Raw genomic sequence first — 23,901 nt, 5'->3', positions numbered from 1 at the left:
TTAATCAGGATGCATTTGATTTACAGGTCAACAACAAAATAGTTGTGCTGTATCTGCCCTGGGATTGTTTCTTGGGATAGTGCAGAGGGAGCTTTATTCTGTATGTAACCTGTGCTGTGCATACCCTGGGAATACCTGGTGGGACAGTGCAGATGGATCCTTACTGTGTATTTTACATGTGCTGTACCTGCCCAGGGAGTGATTGATGAGTCAGCGAACAGCAAGCTTTAAATTGTTACTAACCCGTGCTGTACCTGCCCTGGGATTCTTTAGGACAGCATAGAGGGAGCTTTACTCTGTTCTCACTGTGCAGAATCTAGCCCACTCCTGCTCCTATTTCTCATGGTCCTATGTACCCAGCATGCCCCGCGGGAGAGAATGTGCCACACCCAGTCTACAGGAGCACAGTGCGCAGGCGCGGGCCCAGGCAGTGTTTGGAGCATGCGCGGTGCATGTAATGGCGGAGGAGACATGTTTTTGAGTGGTTCCTGAGAATGTCCATTTCGGCGGGGCGGAGGGGAGTAATCGACCAGCAGGGAGTCGTGGTGGCTTCATAAACAACCGGTGCTCGCCGCAAGCCCGGAATAAGAACCGGAATATCGGCGGTTGCAGCTTCGGGGCTTTCTCCCGGTCACAAGTCCAGGCTGACGGCGGCCATAAGTCCAGGCTGACGGCGGCCATAAGTCCAGGCTGACGGCGGCCATCTTCGTACAGGAAGATAGGTTCTGCGTTACTCCATTTTGATTCAGTGAGTAGCAGCGCGCATGCGCGGCCATCTTGGTGCAGGAACAAAGTAAATGATGTCAGTGACTGGTTCTGAACCCAGCCAGAGTCAGTACCTTCAGGGGAGGGGAACCAGTGAGTGTAGAACTGAACCCAGCCAGAGTCAGCACCTTCAGGGGAGGGGAACCAGTGAGTGTAGAACTGAACCCAGCCAGAGTTAGCACCTTCAGGGGAGGGGAACCAGTGAGTGTAGAACTGAACCCAGCCAGAGTCAGTACCTTCAGGGGAGGGGAACCAGTGAGTGTAGAACTGAACCCAGCCAGAGTCAGTACCTTCAGGGGAGGGGAACCAGTGAGTGTAGAACTGAACCCAGCCAGAGTCAGTACCTTCAGGGGAGGGGAACCAGTGAGTGTAGAACTGAACCCAGCCAGAGTCAGTACCTTCAGGGGAGGGGAACCAGTGAGTGTGGAACTGAACCCAGCCAGAGTCAGTACCTTCAGGGGAGGGGAACCAGTGAGTGTAGAACTGAACCCAGCCAGAGTCAGTACCTTCAGGGGAGGGGAACCAGTGAGTGTAGAACTGAACCCAGCCAGAGTCAGCACCTTCAGGGGAGGGGAACCAGTGAGTGTGGAACTGAACCCAGCCAGAGTCAGTACCTTCAGCGACCAGTGATTGATTGGTGCCGCGGCTCCGCCCCCCGCCACTGATTGGTGCGGAGCAGCGCGCTGGGTGAGCTGGTGCCCCATGCCGCCTCGCCATTGGCTGCGGGCTGAGTGTTGCGGGCGGGCGGTTGGGGAGTTTGGTGGTGGGCTCTGCTCGCAGCCTTTGAGCTCGGGGCCCAGGTGAGGAGAGGTGGAGTTGTGCGCAGGCGCGGGGTCAGCCTATTGTGGGAGATTAGCTGCGGACGGACGACGTTTTGCCCTCCCCCACGGAGGATGGATGAGCAGCCCGGGCAGTGCGCTCAGCCTCCCTGAGGACTCACAGACTCACGGACACGCGCGGGCGGTGAGATTTGCCACCGAGTCGGCGGGTGGGGTACCTTCGGGCGGGGACGGGCCTTGGTTACTGTCGGGGTTTGCCGGGAGTTCTGCCGCCATCTTTGGGCAGCACGGGGCCGCCCGCCACGGGGGGCGGGGCTTCCTCGACGTCACAATACTTTCCATTGTCCCGCTGCAGGGCATGGAGCATGCGCGGCGGCCATCTTACTGCAGGGAGCAGGTGCAGGATGGGGACCAGTGACATGAATACATGAGAACATCAGAAATAGGAGATGAGTCGGACCTTTGGCCCCTCGAGCCTGCCGCCATTCAATAAGATGATGGCTGCAGCATCTGGGGTGGTTCTCCTTGGAGCAGTGAAGGTGCAGGGCAGGTTTAACAGAGATGCTCACAATCAGGAAGGCTTTAGATTGAGTCAGGGAACAGAGTGGTTCTGCTCACACAATCAGAGAATGGTTACAGCACGGAAGGCCATTCGGCCCGTCGAACCCTTGCCTGCTCCCAGCTAGTCCCACTGCCCTGCCCTTTCCCCCAGTCCTGCAAATGTTTTCTTTCAGGTAATATCCAACTTTTTTTTTGAAAGCTGTGATTGAGTCTGCCTCCACCACCCTTTCAGGCCGTGTTTTCCGGATCCTAACCACTCGCTGCGTAAAATAGATTTTCTGATGTCACCTTTGGTTCTTTTGCCATTCACCTCAAATCCATCTCCTCTGATTCTCTACCCTTCTGCCAGTGGGAACAGTATCTCTCTATCTACTCTGTCCAGATCCCTAATGATTGTGAACACTTCTGTCAATTCTCCTCTCCATTTTCTCTGCTCCAAGGAGAACAACCCCAGCTTCTCCAGTCAATCCACGTAACCGAAGTCCCTCATCTCATCAATCATTCTTGTCAATCTTTTCTGCACCCTCTCAGGCCTTCACATCCTAATGTGCGATGCCCAGAATTGGACACAATGCTCCAGTTGAGACCGAACCAGTGTTTTACAAAGGTTCTTCATAACTTCCTTGCTCTGTCATGCCCAGCAACCTGTTTAAGCTTTTTTTAACTGCTTTCTCAACCTGTCCTGTCACCTTCAGTGATTTGTGAACATATAGCCGCAGGTCTCACTGTTCATGCACCCCCTTTCGGATTGTACCCTTCAGTTTATATTGTCTATCCTTGTTAATTTCATCATGCTTCTCGAATTTTATTTCTTCACTCAGGTTCACGGTCTTGTTTTATTTCTTCCTCCAAGCCCCTCAACTTAATCTGGCAGTGTAATATTGGTGAGTGGTGATTGATTGCCCTGGGAACCAACAGGAAGAGAGGTCAGAGGCCGGAGTGCACAGGGAGCAGCGTGTTCTGCAACCAATCGTGGTGCTTGAGGGGTGGATCCTGAGTCAGCCTGTCGGGTGAGTCTGTGTTCACCCCTGTGAAACAATTTATCTTTTAAAAGTTAAATCGAGATTTCTTTTGTTAACAAAACAACGTAACATTGCTCAGTATTTTGTTTTCCTGGAGTTCCTATTATGAGTTTCTGACACTTCAGTGCCAAGTTAATCAGGTGTTTAAAGGTCATTCATTTCCCTCTTTCCATGACGCTGTTAGTTAAAGGGACAGAGATTGATTTCCCCGCATTATGCATTCGTAGTAGTTTAAAGTAACATCCTTCCTGTTAGTAGTGAGTCACATTCTGTGCTGGGTGAGATGGCTGGTGGCATCAGCCTTTAAAATACGAATTCTCTTGTTCAGATATCTCCAGGGTCTCACCCATCCATATCTCTGTAACCTCCTCCAGCCCACCAAACCTCTGAATAGTTTGATTTCTTTGGAACAAAGGAGGCTGAGGGGAGACCTTAATGAGGTGTATAAAATTATGAGGGGCCTAGATAGAGTGGATAGGAAGGAGCTATTTCCCTTCACAGAGGGGTCAGCAACCAGCAGAAATTTTTAGCCAATACATAGCAAGCCCAACAAGAGAGTGGGAAGTTCTGGACTTAGTATTAGGGACTGAAGCTGGGCAGGTGGAAGGGGTATCAGTGGAAGAGCATTTTGGTGCCAGTGATCATCATTCAGTTAGATTTAGGGTAGTTATGGAAAAGGACAAAGATAGACCAGGAATAAAAGTTATCAATTGGGGAAAAGCCAATTTTACGAAGCTGAGATGTGATTGAGCCAAAGTGGACTGGAAACAGCTATTTGAAATGGTGAGAGATTGGGAAACGTTGGTGTTCAGAGGGACCTTGGTGTCCTTGTACACGAATCACTGAAAGTTAATATGCAGATACAGTAAGCAACGAAGAAAGCAAATGGTATGTTGGTCTTTATTACAAGAGGATTTGAGTACAGGAGTAAAGACGTCTTACTGCAATTATATAGGGCCCTGGTGAGACTGCAGCTGGAGTATTGTGTACAGTTTTGGCTGCTTACCTAAGGAAGGATGTACTTGCCGTTGAAGATGGCAACGAAGGTTCACCAAACTGAGTTCCTGGGGTGGGAGGATTGTCCTATGAGGAGAGATTGAGTAGACTTGGCATGTGCTCGCTAGAGTTTAGAAGAATGAGAGATGATCTCATTGAAACATACAAAATTCTTACAAAGCGTGACAGGATAGATGCAGGGAGGATGTTTCCTCTGGCTGAGGAGTCTAGAACCAGGGGTCACAGTCTCAAAATAAGGGGTTGGCCATTTAGGACTGAGAAGAGCAGAAACTTCTTTACTCATTAATCTTTGTAATTCTTGACCCCAGAGGGCTTTGGAGGCTCTGTCTTTGAGCATATTTAAGACAGAGATCGATAGATTTTTGTAAATTAAGGGAATCAAGAGATATGGAATAGTGCAAGAAAGTGGAGTTGAGGTAGAAGATCAGCCATGATCTCATTGAATGGCAGAGCAGGCTTTTGGGCGAATGGCATACTCCTGCTCTGAAATTTTATGTTCTTATGTTATATTAAGGCATACCACTTATCCTGAGACTGTGCCCCCAAGTTCCAAACAGTCCAGCCAGGGGAATCAACCTCTTAGCATCTAACCTGTCAGTCCCATTCAGAACCTTGTATGTTTCAATGAGATCACCTCTCATTATTCTAAACTCGGGAGTGTATAGGCCCATTCTACACACTATCTCATCATAAGACAGCCCAGGAATCAATCTTGTGAACCTTTGTTGCACCGTCATCAAGGCAAGAAGTTCCGGCCTTCGATAAGGAGACCAAAACTGTGCCCAGTACTCCAGGTGTGGTCTCACCAATTGTAGCAAGACCTCCTTACTCTTATACTCGAACCCCTTGCAATAAAGGACAAACCATTTGCCTTCCTTGTTGCTTGCGTACCTGCATGCTCACTTTCTGTGTGTCTTGCACAAGGGCACCCCAAATCTCTCCAAACACCAACGTTTAAAAGTTTCCCATAATTTAAAAGATACTCTGTTCTTCTGTTGTTCCTACCAAAGTGAATAACCTCACATTTCCCTACATTATACTCCATCTGCCACCTTACTGCCCACTCACATAGTCTATTTATATATATATATCTTGCAGACTCTTGTGTTCACACAGCTTACTGTCCCACCTAGTTTTGTATCATAAGCAAATTTGGATACATTACACTCGGTCCCTTCATCTAGGTCATAAATCATAAAATCATCGAAATACAGCATGGCAGGAGACCATTTCAGCCCACCGTGTCCGTGCCGGCCGACAAACAGCTATCCAGCCTAATCCCACTCTCCAGCTCTCGGTCCGTAGCCCTGTAGGTGATGACACTTGAAGTGCACATCCAAGTATTTTTCAAATGTGCTGAGTGTTTCTGCCTCTACCGCCCTTTCAGGCAATGAGTTCCAGACCCCCACAAACCTCCAGGTGAAGAAAATTCCCTTCGTATCTCCTCTAAACCAATTACTTTAAATCTGTGCCCCCTTGTTATTGACCACTCTGCCAAGGGAAATAGGTCCTTCCTATCCACTCTATCCAGGCCCCTCATAATTTAATACCCTTTCATCAGGTCTCCCCTCAGTGTCCTCTGTTCCAAAGAAAATGGACTCTGCATCTCCAATCTTTCCTCATAGCCAAAATTCTCCAGTCCAGGCAACATTCTTGTAAATCTCCTCTGTACCCTTTCCAGTACAATCACATCTTTCCTGTAATGTGATGACCAGAACTGCACACAATATTCCAACTGCGGCCTAACCAGTTCAAGCATAACCTCCTAGCTCTTGTATTCCATGCCTCGACTAATAAAGGCGAGTATTCCATAGGCCTTCTTAACCACCTTATCTACCTGGCCTGCCACTTTCAGGGATCTGTGGACCTACACTCCAAGGTCCCTTTGTTCCTCTACAATTTTCAGTGTTGTAGCATTTAATGTGTAATCCCTTGCCTTGTTAGACCTCCCCAAATGCATTACCTCACACTTATCTGGATTAAATTCCATTTGCCACTTTACTGCCCACCTGACCAGTACATTTATAGTTTCCTGCAGTGTGTAGTTTTCTTCTTAATTCTCAACCACACAGCCTATTTTAGTGTCACCTGCAAACTTCTTAATCATACCCCTAACATTGAAGTCCAAGTCATTGATATATACCACAAAAAACAAGGATCCCAGCACTGAGCCCTGCAGAACCCCACTGGAAACAGCCTTCCAGTCACAAAAATAACGAATGGCCCACTCCTGCAACTATTTTCTATGTTTCTATGACCCAACTTCCACAGCTCTCTGAGGCAGCAAATTCCACAGATTTACAACCCTTTGAGAGAAGACATTCCTCCTCATCTCAGTTTTAAATGGGTGGCCCCTTATTCTAAGATTATGCCCTCTAGTTCGAGTTTCCCCCATCAGTGGAAACATCATCTCTGCATCCACCTTGTCCCGCCCCCTCATAATCTTATACGTTTCGATAAGATCACCTCTCATTCTTCTGAATTCCAATGGGTAGAGGCCCAAACTACTCAACCTTTCCTCATAAGTCATCCCCCTCATCCCCGAAACCTTCTCTGAACTGCCTCCAAAGCAAGTATATCCTTTCATAAACATGGATCAGGAAGGCCAAGATTCCGTTCGCCTTCCTGATCACTTGCTGTACCTGATACTATCCTTTTGTGTTTCATGCACAAGTACCCCCAGGTCCCGCTGTACTGCAGCACTTTGCAATCTTACTCCATTTAAATAATAACTTGCTCTTGGATTTTTTTCTGCCAAGGTGCATCACTTCACACTTTCTAATATTACACTCCATCTGCCAAATGTTTTCCCATTCACTTAGCCTGTCTATGTCATTTTGCAGATTATATGTGTACTCACATATTGCTTTTCCTCCCATCCTTTGTATCGTCAGCAAACTCAGCAACATTAAATTCAGTCCCTTCTTCCAAGTTCTTTAATATAGAATGTAAATAGTTGGGGTCCCAGCACTGATCCCTGCAGCAACCCACTAGTTACTGGTTGCCAAACAGAGAATTAACCATTTATCCGACTCCGTTTTCTGTTAAATAGCCAATCCTCTATCCTTGCTTATATATTACCCCCAACCCTGTGAACTTTTATTTTGTGCAGTAACCTTTTACGTGGCACCTTGTCAAATGCCTTCTGGAAGTCGAAATACACCACACTCACTGGTTCCCCTTTATCCACCCTGTTTGTTACATCCTCAAAGAATTCCAGCAAATTTGTCAAACATGCCTTCCCCTTCATAAATCCATGCTGACTCTGCCTGACCGAATTTTGCTTTTCCAAATATCCTGCTACTGCTTCTTTAATGATGGACTCCAACATTTTCCCAACAACAGAAGTTAGGCGAACTGGTCTCGAGCTTTCTGCTTTTTGTCTGCCTCCTTTTTTAAATAAGGACGTTACATTTGCAGTTTTCCAATCGCTGGGACCTCCCCAGAATCCAGGGAATTTTGGTAAATTACAACCAATGCATCCACTGTCCCTGCTGCTACTTCTCTTAAGACCCGAGGATGCAAGCCATCAGGTCCAGGGGATTTATCCACCTTTTATCCCATTATCTTACTGAGTACCACCTTCTTAGTGATTGTATGAAGTTCCTCCCCCCTGTAGCCCCTTGACTGTCCACTGTTGGGATATTGTTAGTGTCCTCGACCGTAAAGACTGATAGAATATATTTGTTCAGAATTTCTGCCATCTCCATGTTCCCCATCACTAATTCCCCGGTCTAGTCCTCTAAGGGACCAACATTGACTTTAGCCACAATTTTCCTTTTTATATACCTATAGAAACTCTTGCTATCTGTTTTTATATTTTGTGCTGGTTTACTTTCATAGTCTATCTTCCCTTTCTTATTCATTTTTTTAGTCATTCTTTGCTGGCTTTTGAAAGCTTCCCAGTCTTCTGTCCTCCCACTAGTTTTGACCACTTTGTATTCCCTTGTTTTTAATAGGATGCCGTCCTTTATTTCTTTAGTTAGCCTCGGATGGCTAGCTTTTATTTTACACCCTTTCCTCCTCACTGGAATATATTTTTCTTGAGAGTTGTGCAATATCTCCTTAAATGTACACCACTGTTCATCAACCGTCCTGCACTTTAATCTATTTTCCCAGTCCACTTTACCCAACTCTGCCCTTATACCTGCATAGTCTCCTTTATTTAAGATTAGTACGCTGGTTAGAGATCCAACTTTCTCACCCACCATCCGAATTTCAAATTCAGATCATGCTATGATCACTCATTCCAAGGGATCCTTTACTAGGAGATTGTTTATTAATCCTGTCTCATTGCACAGGACCAGATCTAAGATGGCCTGCCCCCTGGTTAGTTCCGTTACATACTGCTGAAGGAACCTGTCCCTTATGCACTCTATGAACAAATCCTCAAGGCTACCCTGACGAATTTGATTTGTCCAATCAATATGGAGGTTAAAATCACCCATGATTATTGCTGTTCCCTTTTTACAAGCCCCCACTATTTCCTGGTTTATGCGCTGACCAACAGAGTAGCTCTTGTTAGGGGGCCTATCGACTACACCCACCAGTGACTTTTTCCGCTTATTGTTCCTTATCTCCACCCAAACCGTTTCAACATCCTGATCATTTGAGCCAATATCGTTTCTTACTATTGCAGTGATTCCATCCTTTATCAATAGAGCTACTCCATCTCCTTTTCCTTTCTGTCTGTCCTTCCGCACCTTCAGGGGAGGGGAACCAGTGAGTGTAGAACTGAACCCAGCCAGAGTCAGTACTTTCAGGGAAGGGGAACCATTGAGTGTAGAACTGAACCCAGCCAGAGTCAGTACCTCCAGGGGAGGGTAACCAGTGAGTGTAGAACTGAAACCAGACAGATTCAGCACCTTTAGGGGAGGAAAGGAGAGGCAGTTGAGAGAAGGTTCATGAGGTTGATTCCGGAGATGAGAGGGTTGACTTATAATGAAATATTGAGTCGGGATAAATGGTTCATTCTCAGTTTGGCAATCAGTAACTAGCGGGTTGCCGCAGGGATCAGTGCTGGGACCCCAACTATTTACAATCTATATTAGCGACTTGGAAGAAGGGACCGAGTGTAGTGTAGCCAAGATTGCTGATGATACAAAGATGGGAGGAAGACCAATGTGTGAGGAGGACACACAAAATCTGCAAAACGACATTGACAGGCTCAGTGAGTTGGCAAAAACTTGGCAGATGGAGTATAATGTTGGAAAATGTGAGGTCATGCACTTTGGCAGGAAAAAAAATCAAAGAGCAAATTATTATTTAAAATGGAGAAAGATTACCAAGTGCTACTGTACAACGGGACCTGGGGGGACTTGTGCATGAAACACAAAAGATCAGTATGCAGGTACAGCAAGTGATCAGGAAGGCCAATGAAACCTTGGCCATTATTACAAAGGGGATGGAATATAAAAGCTGGGAAGTCTTGCTACAGTTGTACAGGGTATTGGTGAGGCCACACTTGGAATACTGCATGCATTTTTGGTTTCTGTATTTACGAAAAGATATACTTGCTTTGGAAGCAGTTCAGAGAAGGTTCACTCGGTTGATTCCAGGGATGAGGGGGTTGACTTATGTGAAATGGTTGAGTGGGTTGGGCCTCTACTCATTGGAATTCAGAAGATAGAAAGGTGATAGTATCGAAACATTTAAGATTATGAGGGGCTGTGAAAAGGTGGATGCAGAGAGGATGTTTCACTGATGGGGGAGACTAGAACTAGAGGGCATAATATTAGAATAAGGGGCCTCCATTTAAAACTGAGATGAGGAGAAATTTCTTCTCTGAGGGTTGTGGATGTGTGGAATTCACTGCCTCAGAGAGCTGTGGAAGCTGGGACATTGTATAAATTTCAGACAGAAATAGACACTTTCTTAAATGATAAGGGGTTATGGGGAGCGGGCAGGGAAGGGGACCTGAGTCCTTGATCGGATCAGCCATGATCGTATTAAATGGCGGAGCAGGTTCGAGGGGCCGCATGGCCTGCTGCTGCTCCTATATCTAATGTTAACCAGTGAGTGTAGAACTGAAACAAGACAGAGTCAGCATCTTCAGGGGAGGAGAGGGGAACCAGTGAGTGTGGAACTGAAACCAGACTTAGTCAGTGCTTTCAGGGGAGGGGAACCAGTGAATGTAGAACTGATCGCAGCCAGAGTCAGTACCTTCAGGGGAGGGGAACCAGTGAGTGTAGAACTGAACCCAGCCAGAGTCAGTACCTTCAGGGGAGGGGAACCAGTGAGTGTAGAATTGAAACCAGCCAGAATCAGTGCTTTCAGGGAGGAGGTAGAGGTTTAGGGAGGGAGTTCCAGAGTTTGGGGCCTCGGCAGCAGAAGACAAGGCCACCAATGATTGAGCGATTATAATCAGGGATGCTCAGGAGGGCAGAATTAGAGGGGCGCAGACATCTCTGGGGGTTGTGAGGCTGGAGGAGAATACAGAGATGGGGAGGGGCGAGGCCATGGAGGGATTTGTAAACAAGGGATGAGAATTTTGAAATCGAAGCGTTGCTTAACCGGGAGCCAATGTAGGTCAGTGAGCACAGGGGGTGATGGGTGAACGAGACTTGGTGCGAGTTAGGACACGGGCAGCCGAGTTTTGGATGAGGTGAAGATTACGTGGGGTAGAATGTGGGAAGCCAGCCAGGAGTGTGTTGGAATAGTCAAGTCTAGAGGTAACCGAGGAATGGACGAGGGTTTCAGCAGAGGGTGAGCTGAGGCAGGGATGGAGACGGCCGATATTACACAGGTGGAAATAGGCGGTCTTGGTTTTCTGGGGATATGTGGTCGCAGCATTCTGGATAAGATCATCCGCCATTTTCATAGAATGAAAGTGCAGGAGGCCATTCGGCCCATCGTGCCTGTGCTGGCTCTATGGTAGAGCTATCCAGTTAGTTCCACTCCCCTGCTCTTTCCCCATAGCTCTGCAAATATTGTCCCTTTAGTATTTATCCAATTCACTTTTGAAAGCCACTATTGAATCTGCTTCCACCCCCCTATCAGGCAGTGCATTCCAGATTGCAACAACTCGCTGCTTATACAATGGTTCCTCATGTCGCCTCTATTTCTTTTGCCAATCACCTGAACTCTGTGTCCTCTGGTTACCGACCCTTCTGCCACTGGAAAGTGTTTCTCCTTATTTAGTGTATTAAAACCATTCATGATTTTGAACACTATCAAATCTCCTTAACCTTTTCTGCTCCAAGGAGAATTACCGCAGCTTCTCCAGTATCTCCACATAACTGAAGTCCCTCCTCCTTCGGACCATTCTAGTAAATCTCTTCTGGTCCCTCTCTAAGGTGCAGATACCCTTCTGAAAGTGTGGTGCCCAGAATTGAGCACAATGTGTCAGCTGAGGCCTAACCAGTGTTTTATAAAGGTTGAGCAGAACTAAACATCAAATGCTGCTATTTGTGTGATGGGGTTTAGACGGGCGAGGTTTATCCAGTCAGTTGGATGTGAGCTGAAACATGTGCACTTGGAGTGGGGAGCCAGGGACACTCTGCACAGCCCACGCATCACTTGTTTCCCACTTGGCCCAGAAGGATGTATTCAATGCAACAATTCATTTGATTTGACTTTAAATAGTTTTGTTCATAAATTTAATTATGCTTCTCTAATTTTATTTCTTACCTCAGATTCACGACCCCATTTTATTTCTTCCTCTGAGCCTCTCAACTTAATCTGTCAGTGTAATGTTGGCAAATGGTGATTGATGGCCCTGCGAACCAACAGGAAGAGAGGTCAGAAGCCGGATGGCCCAGGGAGCAGCGTGTTCTGCAACCAATCGCAGTGCTTGAGGGGTGGATCCTGAGTCGGCCTGTCAGGTGAGTCTGTGTGAACCCCTGTTAAACAATTTATGTTTTAAAGTTAAATCGAGATTTCTTTTGTCAGCAAAACAGTTTAACATTTGTCAATAGGAACTCCAGGGAAACAAAATATTATGAGTTTCAGACACTTCAGTGCCAAGTGGACCAGGTGTTTAAAGATCATTCATTTCCCTCATGTCGCTGTTAGTTAAAGATAGAGTTTGATTTCCCTCCATTATGCATCTTTTGGAAGTAAACAAAAATCCTTTCTGTTAGCAGTGAGTCACATTCTGCACTGGGGGAGACGGCTGGTGGCTTCAGGCTTTAAAATTCTCATCCTCTTGTTCAAATCCCTCCAAGGCCTCACCCCTCCCTATCTCTGTAATCTCTTCCAGCCCCCCAATCCTCTTAATAAGGAGAAACAATTTTCAGTGTCAGGAAGTTCAGTAACCAGAGGCACAGATTGAATGTGATTGGCAAATGAACCAGATGCTACATGAGGGGACTAATGAAGCAGTGAGATGTTATGGCCTGGAACACACTGCCTGTTCGGGTGGTGGAAGCAGATTCACTTGTAACTTTCGGAAGAGATAAACATGAGTTGAAAAAATGTCAGCGTTATGGGGCAAGAGTAGGACAGGAGTCCCCTGAGTGCATCTCGCTCGCTAACCGGTTTTCAGTTCTGGATACTGATGAGGGCGATGGTTTCTCTGGGGAGTACAGCCAGAGCCATGTCCACGACACCGTGGGTGGCTCAGCTGCACAGGGCGGGGAGGAAGAAGAGTGGAAGAGCAATAGTGGGAGTGGATTTGATAGTTAGGGGAACAAACAAGCGCTTCTGCAGGCACAGACATGATTCCAGGATGGTATGTTGCCTCCCTGGTGCCTGGGTCAAGGATGTCACTGAGCGGCTGCAGGACATTGTTGAGGGGGGAGGATGAACATCCAGAGGTTGTGGTCCATATCGGGACCAATGACATCGGTAGAAAGAGGGATGAGATCCTGCAGGCAGATTTTAGGGATCTAGGAAAGAGATTAAAAACAGGATCTCAAAGGTAGTAATGTCCGGATTACTCCCGGTGCCCCGTGCTGGTGAGTACAGAAATAAGAGGATAGAGCAGATGAATGCATGGCTGGAGTTTGGTGCAGGAGGGAGGGCTTTAGATTCCTGAGGCATTGGGAGTGTTTCTGGGGGAGGTGGGACCAGTACAAGCCGGACAGGTTGCACCTCAACAGGACCGGACAATATCCTCACTGGGGGTTTTGCTAGTGTTTGGAAGGCAGAGGAAACAAAGGCTGGAAAATAGACAATAGGGGAGTTTAGCAGCGCTAAATGCCAGTGCCAGTGTGTTTCAATGAGATCACCTCTCGTTCATCTAAACTCCAGAGAGTATAGGCCCATTCTACACAAACTCTCATCATAAGACAGCCCTCTCATCACAGGAATCAATCTAGAAATACTTCAATGCCAGTGCAAGGAGTCCAGGGATTGAGGCAGATAAGCTGAGGTCACAGACAGACATGTGGGGGTATGATATTGTAACTATTAGTGAAACACGGCTAAAAGAACTGCAGGAATGGCAGCTCAACATTCCTGGTCACAGGGTTTTAAGACAAGATAGAGAAGGGGATAAAAAAAAGGCGGGCGCGTCGCAGTGTTGATTAAAGAAACAATTCCAGCTGTGGGGAGGGATGATATGTTCGAAGGATCATCAAATGAGGCCACATGGGAGAAGTGAAGAACAAAAAAGGGGCAATCACACTGCTGGGGATGTACTATAGATCCCCAAACAGTCAGAGGGAGACAGAAGAGCAAATATGTCGGCACATTTCTGATACGGGCAAAAAAATAATAGGGCAGTAATAGTCGGGGATTTCAACGACCCAAATATTAACTGGGATAGAATTAGTATGAAAGATATAGAAGGAGCAGAATTCTTAAAATGCATTCAGGAGAACTTTTTTAGCCATTACGTAGCAAGCCCAACAAGAGAGGGGCTGGTTCTGGACTTAGGTTTAATGAATGAATCTTGGGCAGGTGGAAGGGAGAGCATTTTGGTGCTGGTGATCATAATTCAGTTAGATTTAGAGTAGTTATGGAAAAGGACAAAGATGGACCAGGAATAAAAGTTCTCAATTGGGGTAAAGCTAATTTTACTAAGCGGAGATGTGATTTAATCAAAGTGGACTGGAAACAGCTACTTGAAGGTAAATTAGTGTCAGAGCAGTGGGAGGCATTCAAGGAGGAGATAGTGAGGGTTCAGAGCAAGTGTGTTCCATTCAGATAAAAGGTGGGACTAATAAATCCAGAGCCCCTTAGATGTCAATATTAGAATATCAGAGATAGGAGTAGATCATACGCCCCCTCGAGCCTGCTCCACCATTCAATAAGATCATCGCCCTCAACTCCACTTTCCCACCTGATCTCCATATCGCTTGATTCCCCGAGAGTCCAAAAATCTAACTATCTCAGCCTTGAATAGACTGAGCATCCACAGCCCTCTGGGGCAGAGAATTCCAAAGATTCACAACCCTCTGAGTGAAGACATTTCCCATCTCTGTCTTAAATGGCTCCCCCTTATCTTGAGCCCCCAAGTTCTAGTCACTCCAGCCCGGGGGAATCGAGCTCTCAGCATCTACCCTGTCAATACCCTTCAGAATCTTGTATGTTTCAATGAGATCACCTCTCATTCTTCTAAACTCCAGAGAGTATAGGTCCATTCTACACAATCTCTCATCGTAAGACAGCTCTCTCATCCCAGGAATCAATCTTGTGAACCTCCGTGGCACCATCTCCAAGGCAAGTATATTTTTCCTTAGATAAGGAGACCGAAACTGCCCAGTACTCCAGGTGTGGTCTCACCAAGGCCCTGTACAATTGTAGCAATAGATCCTTACTCTTATACTCCACCCCCTTACTGCTTGCTGTACCTGCATGCTCACTTTCTGTGTTTCTTGCACAAGGACACCAAATCTCTCTCAACACCAACATTTAAAGTTTCTCACCATTTAAAATATATTCTGTTTTTCTATTCTTCCTACCAAAGTGAATAACCTCACATTTCCCGACATTATACTCAATCTGCCACCTTACTGCCCATTCACATCGTCTATCTATATATCTTTGAACTCTTGTGTTCTGCTCACAGCTTACTGTCTCACCGAGCTTTGTATCGTCAGCAAATATTACACTCGGTCCCTTTATCTAGGTCATTAATATAGATTGTAAATAGCTGAGGCCCCAGCACTGATCCTTGCTGCACCCCACGAGTTACAGCCTGCCGGAAGCCCCGCCCCTCACACACTCCAATTGGTTGGAGGACCAACTGCCCATTCGGTCCTCCAGCCCCGTCCCGTTCTTCCTATTGGTGGGGAGCTGCCGTCAATCACCCGGGCAGTGTGAGCTGAGCATGTGCAGGCGGCGGTGGCAGACGCTGACGCAGGAGGTGAGCGAGATCCAGGGAGCGGGTTAAAGAAACGCTGGGGACAACAACACCGAGTGCAGCCCCGGGCCCAGATATAAACCGGGGAACATTCTCCCCACACCGGGGGGGGATATAAACCGGGGAACATTCTCCCCACACCGGGGGGGGATATAAACCGGGGAACATTCTCCCCACACCGGGGGGGGGGGGATATAAACCGGGGAACATTCTCCCCACACCGGGGGGGATATAAACCGGGGAACATTCTCCCCACACCGGGGGGGGGGGATATAAACCGGGGAACATTCTCCCCACACCGGGGGGGGGGATATAAACCGGGGAACATTCTCCCCACACCGGGGGGGATATAAACCGTGGAATATTCTCCCCACACCGGGGGATATAAACCGGGGAACATTCTCCCCACACCGGGGGGGGGGGGGATATAAACCGGGGAACATTCTCCCCACACCGGGGGGGGGGATATAAACCGGGGAACATTCTCCCCACACCGGGGGATATAAACCGGGGAACATTCTCCCCACACCGGGGGGGGGGGGGATATAAACCGGGGAACATTCTCCCCACACCGGGGGGGGGGATATAAACCGGGGAACATTCTCCCCACACCGGGGGGGGGGAGGGGGGGATATAAACCGGGGAACATTCTCCCCACACCGGGGGGGGGGATATAAACCGGGGAACATTCTCCCCACACCGGGGGGGGGGATATAAACCGGGGAACATTCTCCCCACACCGGGGGGGGGATATAAACCGGGGAACATTCTCCCCACACAGGGGGGGGGGGAGGGGGGGATATAAACCAGGGAACATTCTCCCCACACCGGGGTGGGATGGGGCTGGGGGATATAAACCGGGGAACATTCTCCCCACACCGGGGTGGGGTGGGGTGGGGTGGGGCGGGGTGGGGCGGCGGGGGGGATATAAACCGGGGAACATTCTCCTCCTGCCTGCCGGGTCCCGGCTCTGCTCGCACTGTGTCTGCGTCAAACTCTCAGGGAGCGTCTGTAAATCAACGAGAAATAGTAATGGACCAGGGAGCGTCTGTAAATGAAGGAGCAATGGTGACAGAGCAGGGAGCATCTGTAAAGAATTCTAGAATCACAGAATATTGCAGCACAGAAGGGGGCCATTCGGCCCATCGAGTCTGCGCCGATACTTTCGGGGAGCAATCCGGTTATCCCACTTTCCCCAAATCCCTGCAATATCATTCTGCTTCAAGTGTTTGTCCAATTCACTTTTGAAGGCTACTATTGACTCTGTCTTCACCGCTCCGTCAGGCAGTGCATTCCAAACCCGAACCACTCCTTGTGTGAAAATGGTTTTCCTCATGTGACCTCTGTTTTTGCCAATCGCCTCAAATCTGTGCCCTCTGGTTATCAGCCGTTAGAAACAGTGTCTCTATTTATTCTATCTCAGCTTCATGATTTTTAACACCTCTATCAAATCTCGTCTTCACCTTCTCTGCTCCAAGCAGAACAATCCCAGCTTCTCCAGTCTCCACATAAATGAAGTTCCTCATCTCTGGCACCATTCCAGTAAATCTCTTCTGTCCCCTCTCCAAAGCCTTTGTGTCCTTCCTGAAGTGTGCCCAGAATTGGACCCAATCCTCCAGCTGGGCTCGAGCTAGTGTTTTATATAGCTTTAGCATAACTTCCCGGCTTTTGTACTCTGTGCCTCAATTTATAAAGCCCAGGATCCTTTACGCTTTATTAACAGCTTTGTTAACCTGTCCTGTGACCTTCAAAGATTTATTAAACTCTTCAAATATTTCAAAAAATGTAGCAGAAATGGAGAGTGGTCAGGGAGCGTCTGTAAAGGAAGGAGAAATGGGGAGTAGTCAGGGAGCGTCTGTAAAGGAAGGAGAAATGGAGAGTGGTCAGGGAGCGTCTGTAAAGGAAGGAGAAATGGAGAGTGGTCAGGGAGCGTCTGTAAAGGAAGGAGAAATGGTGACTGGGCATGAAGCTCAATTTTAAAATTCTCATCCTTGTTTTCAAATTCCTCCGTGGCCTCGTCCCTCCCTACCTCTGTAACCTCCTCCAGCCCTACAACCCTCCAGGATCTCTGGCCTCCCTCGCATTCCTGGTTTTAATCACACCACCATTGGTGGCTATGCCTTCAGCTGCCTAGGCCCGAAGCTCCAGAATTCCCTCCCTAAACCTCTCCCTCCTCCTTTAAGACCCTAAGAACATAAGAAATAGGAGCAGGAGTCGGCCATTTGGCCCCTCGAGCCTGCTCCGCCATTCAATAAGATCATGGCTCATCTGATCATGGACTCAGCTCCACTTCCCTGCCCACTCCCCATAACCCTTTACTCCCTTATTGTTCAAAAATCTGTCTATCTCCACCTTAAATATATTCAATGACACAGCCTCCACAGCTCTCTGGGGCAGAGAATTCCACAGATTTACAACCATCTGAGAGAAGAAATTTCTCCCCATCTCAGTTCTAAATGGGCGGCCCCTTATTCTAAGACTATGTACTCTAGTTTTAGTTTCCCCTATGAGTGGATGCAAATATCCTCTCTGCATCCACCTTATCGAGCCCCCTCATTATCTTATATGTTTCAATAAGATCACCTCTCATTCTTCTGAACTTCAATGAGTATAGGCCCAACCTATTCAACCTATCTTCATAAGACAGCCCCCTCATATCCGGAATCAACCTAGTGAACTTTCTCTGACAGCCTCCAATGCAAGTATATCCCTCCTTAAATAAGGAGACCAAAACTGTACACAGTACTCCAGGTGTGGCCTCACCAATACCCTGTACAGGTGTAGCAGGACTTCTCTGCTTTTATACTCTATCCCCCTTGCAATAAAGGCCAACATTCCATTGGCCTTCCTGATTACTTGCTGTACCGACATACTAACTTTTTGTGTTTCATGCACAAGGACCCCCAGGTCTCTCTGTACTGCAGCACTTTGCAATTTTTCTCCATTTAAATTATAATTTGTTTTTCTATTATTTCTGCCAACGTGGATAATCTCACAGTTTCCCACATTATACTCCATCTGCCAAATATTTGCCCACTCACTGAGCCTTTGCAGATTTTTTGTGTCCTCCTCACAATTTGCTTTCCCATCCATCTTTGTATCATCAGCAAACTTGGCTACATTACACTCTGTCCCTTCATCCAAGTCATTAATATAAATTGTAAATAGTTGAGGACCCAGCACCGATCCCTGCGGCACCCCACTAGTCACTGTTTGCCAACTGGAAAAAGACCCATTTATCCCGACTCTGTTTTCTGTTAGTTCGCCAATTCTCTATCCATTCTAATATATTACCCCCAACCCAGTGAGCTTTTATCTTGTGTAGTAACCTGTTATGTGGCACCTTATCGAATGCCTTCTGGAAATCCAAATACACCACATCCACTGGTTCCCCCTGATCCACTCTGCTTGTTACATCCTCAAAGAACTCCAGCAAATTTGTCAAACATGATTTCCCTTTCATAAAACCATGCTGACTCTGCTTGATTGAATCATGCTTTTCCAAATGTCCCATTACTGCTTCCTTAATAATGGACTCCAACATTTTCCCAACGACAGATGTTAGGCAAACTGGTCTGTAGTTTACTGCTTTTTGGCTGCCTCCTTTTTTAAATAGGGGCGTTACATTTGTGGTTTTCCAATCTGCTGGGACCGCCCCAGAATCCAGGGAATTTTGGTAGATTAAAACCAATGCATCCACTATCTCTGCAGCCATTTCTCTTAATACCCTGGGATGTAAGGCATCAGGTCCAGGGGACTTGTCCACCTTTAGTCCCATTATTTTACCTAGTACCACTTCATTACTGATAGTGATTGTATTAAGTTCCTCCCTACCTATCGCCCCTTGATTATCCACTATTGGGATGTTTTTAGTTTCTTCCACCGTGAAGACCGATACAAAATATTTGTTCAACGTCTCTGCTATTTCCCTGTTCTCCATTATTAATTCCCCAGTCTCATCATCCAGGGGACCAACATTTACTTGAGCCACTCTTTTCCTTTTTAACACTCTTTAAAATGTGCCTCTTTGACCCTCGGTGTCAAATTCTATCTGATAATGCTCCTGTGAAGCACCAGGGGCCATTTTACAGAGTTATTTCAAGGCTGAGATCGATACATTTTTGGTGTTTGGGGAATCAAGGGATATGGAGATCGGGCGGGAAAGTGGAGTTGAGGTTGATGTTCAGTCATGATGTTATTGAATGGTGGAGCGGGATCGAGGGGCCGTATGGCCTACTCCTGCTCATAACTCTTATGTTCTTAAAGGTGCTATATAAATGAAAGAGAAATGGTGATGGGTCAGGGAGAGCATTTGATCAGAACTGGGAGATATGGCAGATGGACAGCTTATAGGGAGCGATAGAGTGAGGGAAAGGAGAGAGAGAGAGACCATGTACACAAGAAATGAACTGTAAAGTTGGGTGGGGAAGAGGAGGTGGGGAAGTGACAGCAGACAAAAGGAGGCACAATGGGAGAAGGGAGAGTAATAAAAGACACATAGAAAATAAAAACACTTGCATTTATTTTGCACCTTTCACCACCACCAGATGCCCCAAAGCACTTTACAGTCAATTAATTTATTTTTGAAGTGTAGTCACTATCGTAATGTAGGAAACGCAGCAACCAATTTACAATGTGATAATGACCAGATAATCTGCTTTACTGATGTTAAGGGAAAATATTGGCCAGGACATCGGGGATAACTCCCCTGTTCTGCTTGAAATAGTGCAATGGGACCTTTTACATCCACCTGAGGGAGCAGACGGGGTCTCGGTTTAACATCTTATCCAAAAGACAGCACCTCCGACAGTACAGCAGTCCCTCAGCACTGCACTGGAGCATCAGCCGAGAGTTTTGTGTTCATGTCTCTGGAGTGCGACATCAACCCACAACCTTGTGACTCAGAGGCAAGTGTGTTACCCACTGAGTCACAGCTGACACAAATACTGACATAGTTAGAGCAGGGTAGCTCAGTTGGAGATGTTTGATGATGCATTTATCAATGCTTAGATATTTTGTCTATTCCTCAAAATCAGTAACATTTTGGAAGCTTCAGGTCAAGGTTCACAGATTAACAATAAGAAATAGGAGCAGGAGGAGGCCATTGGATCCCTCGAGTCTGCTCTGCCATTCAATAAAATCATGGCTGATCTGATCTTGACTTCAACTCCACTTTCCTGCCTGCTCCCCATAACTCTTGACTCCCCTATAATTCAAAAATCTGTCTATCTCCCTTTTAAATATATTGACTGACTCAGCCTCTACAGCTCTCTGGGGTAGAGAATTCCAAAGATTCACGACCCTCAGAGAAGAAATTCCTCCGCATCTCCGTTTTAAATGGGCGACCCCTTATTCTGAAACTATGCATCCTAGTTCTAGATTCCCCACACGAGGGGAAACATCCTCTCTGCATCTACCCTGTCAAGCTCCCTCAGAATCTTACACGTTTCAATAAGATCACCACTCATTCTTCGAAACTCCAATGAGTACAGGCCTAACCTGCTCAAGCTTACTTCATGAGACAACCACCTCATCTCAGGAATCAACCTCGTGAACCTTCTGTGAACTGCCTCCAATGCAAGTATATCCCTCCTTAAATAAGGAGACCAAAACTGTACACAGTACTCCAGGTGTGGTCTCACGAACACCCTGTACAATTGTAGCAAGACTTCTCTACTTTTATACTCCATTCCCCTTCAATAAAGGCCAACATTCCATTTGCCTTCCTGATTACTTGCTGTACCTGCATACTAACTTTTTGTGTTTCATGCACAAGGACCCCCAGATCCCTCTGTACCGCAGCATTTTGCAGTCGCTATTTAAATAATAATTTGCTTTTTTATTCTTCCTACCAAAGTGCATAACCTCACATTTTCCCACATTATACTCCATCTGCCAAATTTTTACCCACTCACTGAGCCTGTCCATAACCCTTTGCTGATTCTTTGTGTCCTCCTCACAACTTGCTTTCCCACCTATCTTTGTATCAGCAGCATATTTGGCCACAGTGCACTCCGTCCCTTCATCCAAGTCATTAATATAGATTATAAATAGTTGAGGCCCCAGCACTGATCCCTGTGGCACCCCACTAGTTACAGTTTGCCAACCTGAAAATGACCCATTTATCCCGACTCTGTGTTTTCTGTTAGTTCGCCAATCCTACATCTATGCTAATATATTACCCCCAATCCTGTGAGCTCTTATATTGTGCAGTAACCTTTTATCTGGCACCTTATCGAATGCCTTCTGGAAATGCAAATACACAACTGCTACTGGTTCCTCTTCATCCATCCTCAAAGAACTCCAGCAAATTTTTCAAATGTGATTTCCCTTTCATAAAACCATGCTGTCTCTGCTTGACTATTATGGTTTTCTAAATGTCCTAATATTTCCTTAATAATGGACTCCAGCATTTTCCCAATGATAGATGTGAGGCTAACTGCTCTATAGTTTCCTGCTTTCTGTATCCTTCCCTCCCTTGTTGAATCGGGGTGTTGCATTTGAGGTTTTCCAATCCACTGGGACCTTGCCAGAATCCAGGGAATTTTAGTAGATTACAACCAATCCATCCACTTTCTCTGCAGCCACTTCTTTTAAGACCCCAGGATGCAGGCCATCAGGTCCAGGGGACATCCACCTTTAGTCCCAATAGTTTGTCTCGTACTTTTTCTCCAGTGATAGTGATTGTTTTAAGTTCCTCGCTCCCTGTGACCCCTTGATTATCTATTATTATTGGGATGCTTTTAGTGTCTTCCACCGTGAAGACCATACAAAATATTTGTTTAAAGTCTCTGCCATTTCCCCGTTTAATCCTCTCAGGGACCAACGTTTATTTTAGCTACCTCTTCCTTTTTATATATCTGTAGAAGCTCTGATTGTATTTATATTTCTTGCCAGTTTACTCTCAATCTATCTTCTCCCACTTTATTATTTTTATTAAGTCAATATATAAAACCACACAGCAGAAGGAAAGAATGTTCCATAGAAACTAGAATTGTCTCTTCTGAATTTCGATCCTGTACTTACAGTGACGACTTTTGTAAACTCCTTTTGCAGGGTGTGAGAACGGGAGGATTTGAAGGAGGGAAACTCAAACTAAACGTCACGTCAAGATCAGATAGAGTCACTCGATTCATCAGGACTTGAATATCATCGGCCTTTGAATGTGGAAGGAGAAATGTTTGTTTATTCTGTCTGTGGGGAAAGATTACAAACATCAATGTGACTGTAAAAGCACTGAGACACACACACCCGAGTGAGTGTTTCAGTGCACTGATTGTGGAAAGAGCTTTAACCAGTTACACAGCCTGAAAAACCATCGCACCATTCACAACGGGGAGAAACTGTAAACGTGTTGTGTGTGGAGGAGGCTTCAACTGATCATCCAACCTGGAGAGACGGAAGCACACCCGTCTGCGCTGAAAATTCATCAACACATTCACACTGGGGAGAGGCCATTCACCTGCCCCGTGTGTGGGAAGCGATTCACTCAGTCATCCAGCCTGGTGATACACCAGCGAGTTCACACTGGGGAGAGGCCGTTCACCTGCTCGGAGTGTGGGAAGGGATTCACTGTGTCATCCCGCCTGCTGACACACCAGCGAGTTCACAAGTGACTGCAGTGGTTCGATTCTGCTATCATTGCTGCTGTTAATCACATCCCGACTGAATCGTGTCCATTACGACAGTTGAAGTTTGTTTCTGATGATAATAACCCTATAACTGGGCTGGAATATAATATTTGATGTTTCAATAACAGAGTGTGTCGACATTTAATGTTCCAAGATAAGAGGAAACTAATTGATGTCCTGTTATTTTGGGGCCTTTTCTCCATTCGAACTCTGGATTATTTCAGTTCTCATACCTTCGGTTACTCTCGTGGACAAATGCCAGTTCCCCTTACCTTCCAGAGTGCCTCTCCTAGCCTTGGTATTGTGGGAAGGTGTCGGTAACATGCCTGGGAGCCCTGAACACAAAACCCAGTCTGTGAATCACTTTCAGATACTGGACTTAGCGTGTGCCCCACAGCATCTCTCTCACCTTCGATGTGTGAATAGAGCATCACGCCTGCAAACCTGGGTTCAATTTAAATCTGAATTTATTCAGGAAATGTATTTAAGAAAATACAGATCACATGAAATAATTGGTAACGGTTTTGAGTCAACAAGATGAACAAGTAAATATATCCCGGTCCAATATTCCAGCTCTACATTCACAGGAGAAAGCCTGTTATCAAACTCCTCGAGTAGACAGAATAGAGAACAATGCTAACTCTAAGAATATCTAGCATCTGTTGTAAATATCTTTCAAATCCCGACTGATACAATCTGGCATTTTCCTTTCAGTTGAAGTGAATGGAAGATGAGAGTGGTGTTGGCATCGGGAACTCAGTTAATTCAGCTTCTGAAAGGTGTTCATGTTTAGTTCATTCCATATCGGGGAAAATGTGGTTGTTATCATTAGAGAGAGATTTCACTGAGCAACAGTTGGTATTTGCAACCAACTGGCC

The 23,901-nt window shown here is 46.4% G+C and overlaps 1 long non-coding RNA gene across 1 annotated transcript; it reads left to right on the top strand.

The window, feature by feature from the left end:
• Positions 1 to 495: 495 nt before the first annotated feature.
• Positions 496 to 22,498, top strand: LOC139235378 (uncharacterized). The gene is made up of 4 exons (XR_011588470.1): positions 496 to 748; positions 2,959 to 3,115; positions 11,779 to 11,967; positions 22,449 to 22,498. It is a non-coding gene; the product is annotated as an uncharacterized lncRNA (long non-coding RNA).
• The last annotated feature ends 1,403 nt before the right edge of the window (positions 22,499 to 23,901 follow it).

This window comes from Pristiophorus japonicus, chromosome 23 (genome assembly GCF_044704955.1).
Source record: "Pristiophorus japonicus isolate sPriJap1 chromosome 23, sPriJap1.hap1, whole genome shotgun sequence".
Classification (NCBI taxonomy): Eukaryota; Metazoa; Chordata; class Chondrichthyes; family Pristiophoridae; genus Pristiophorus; species Pristiophorus japonicus.
The sequence above is the reverse complement of the archived record's forward strand: the minus strand, read 5'-3'. Positions and strand labels throughout refer to the sequence as shown.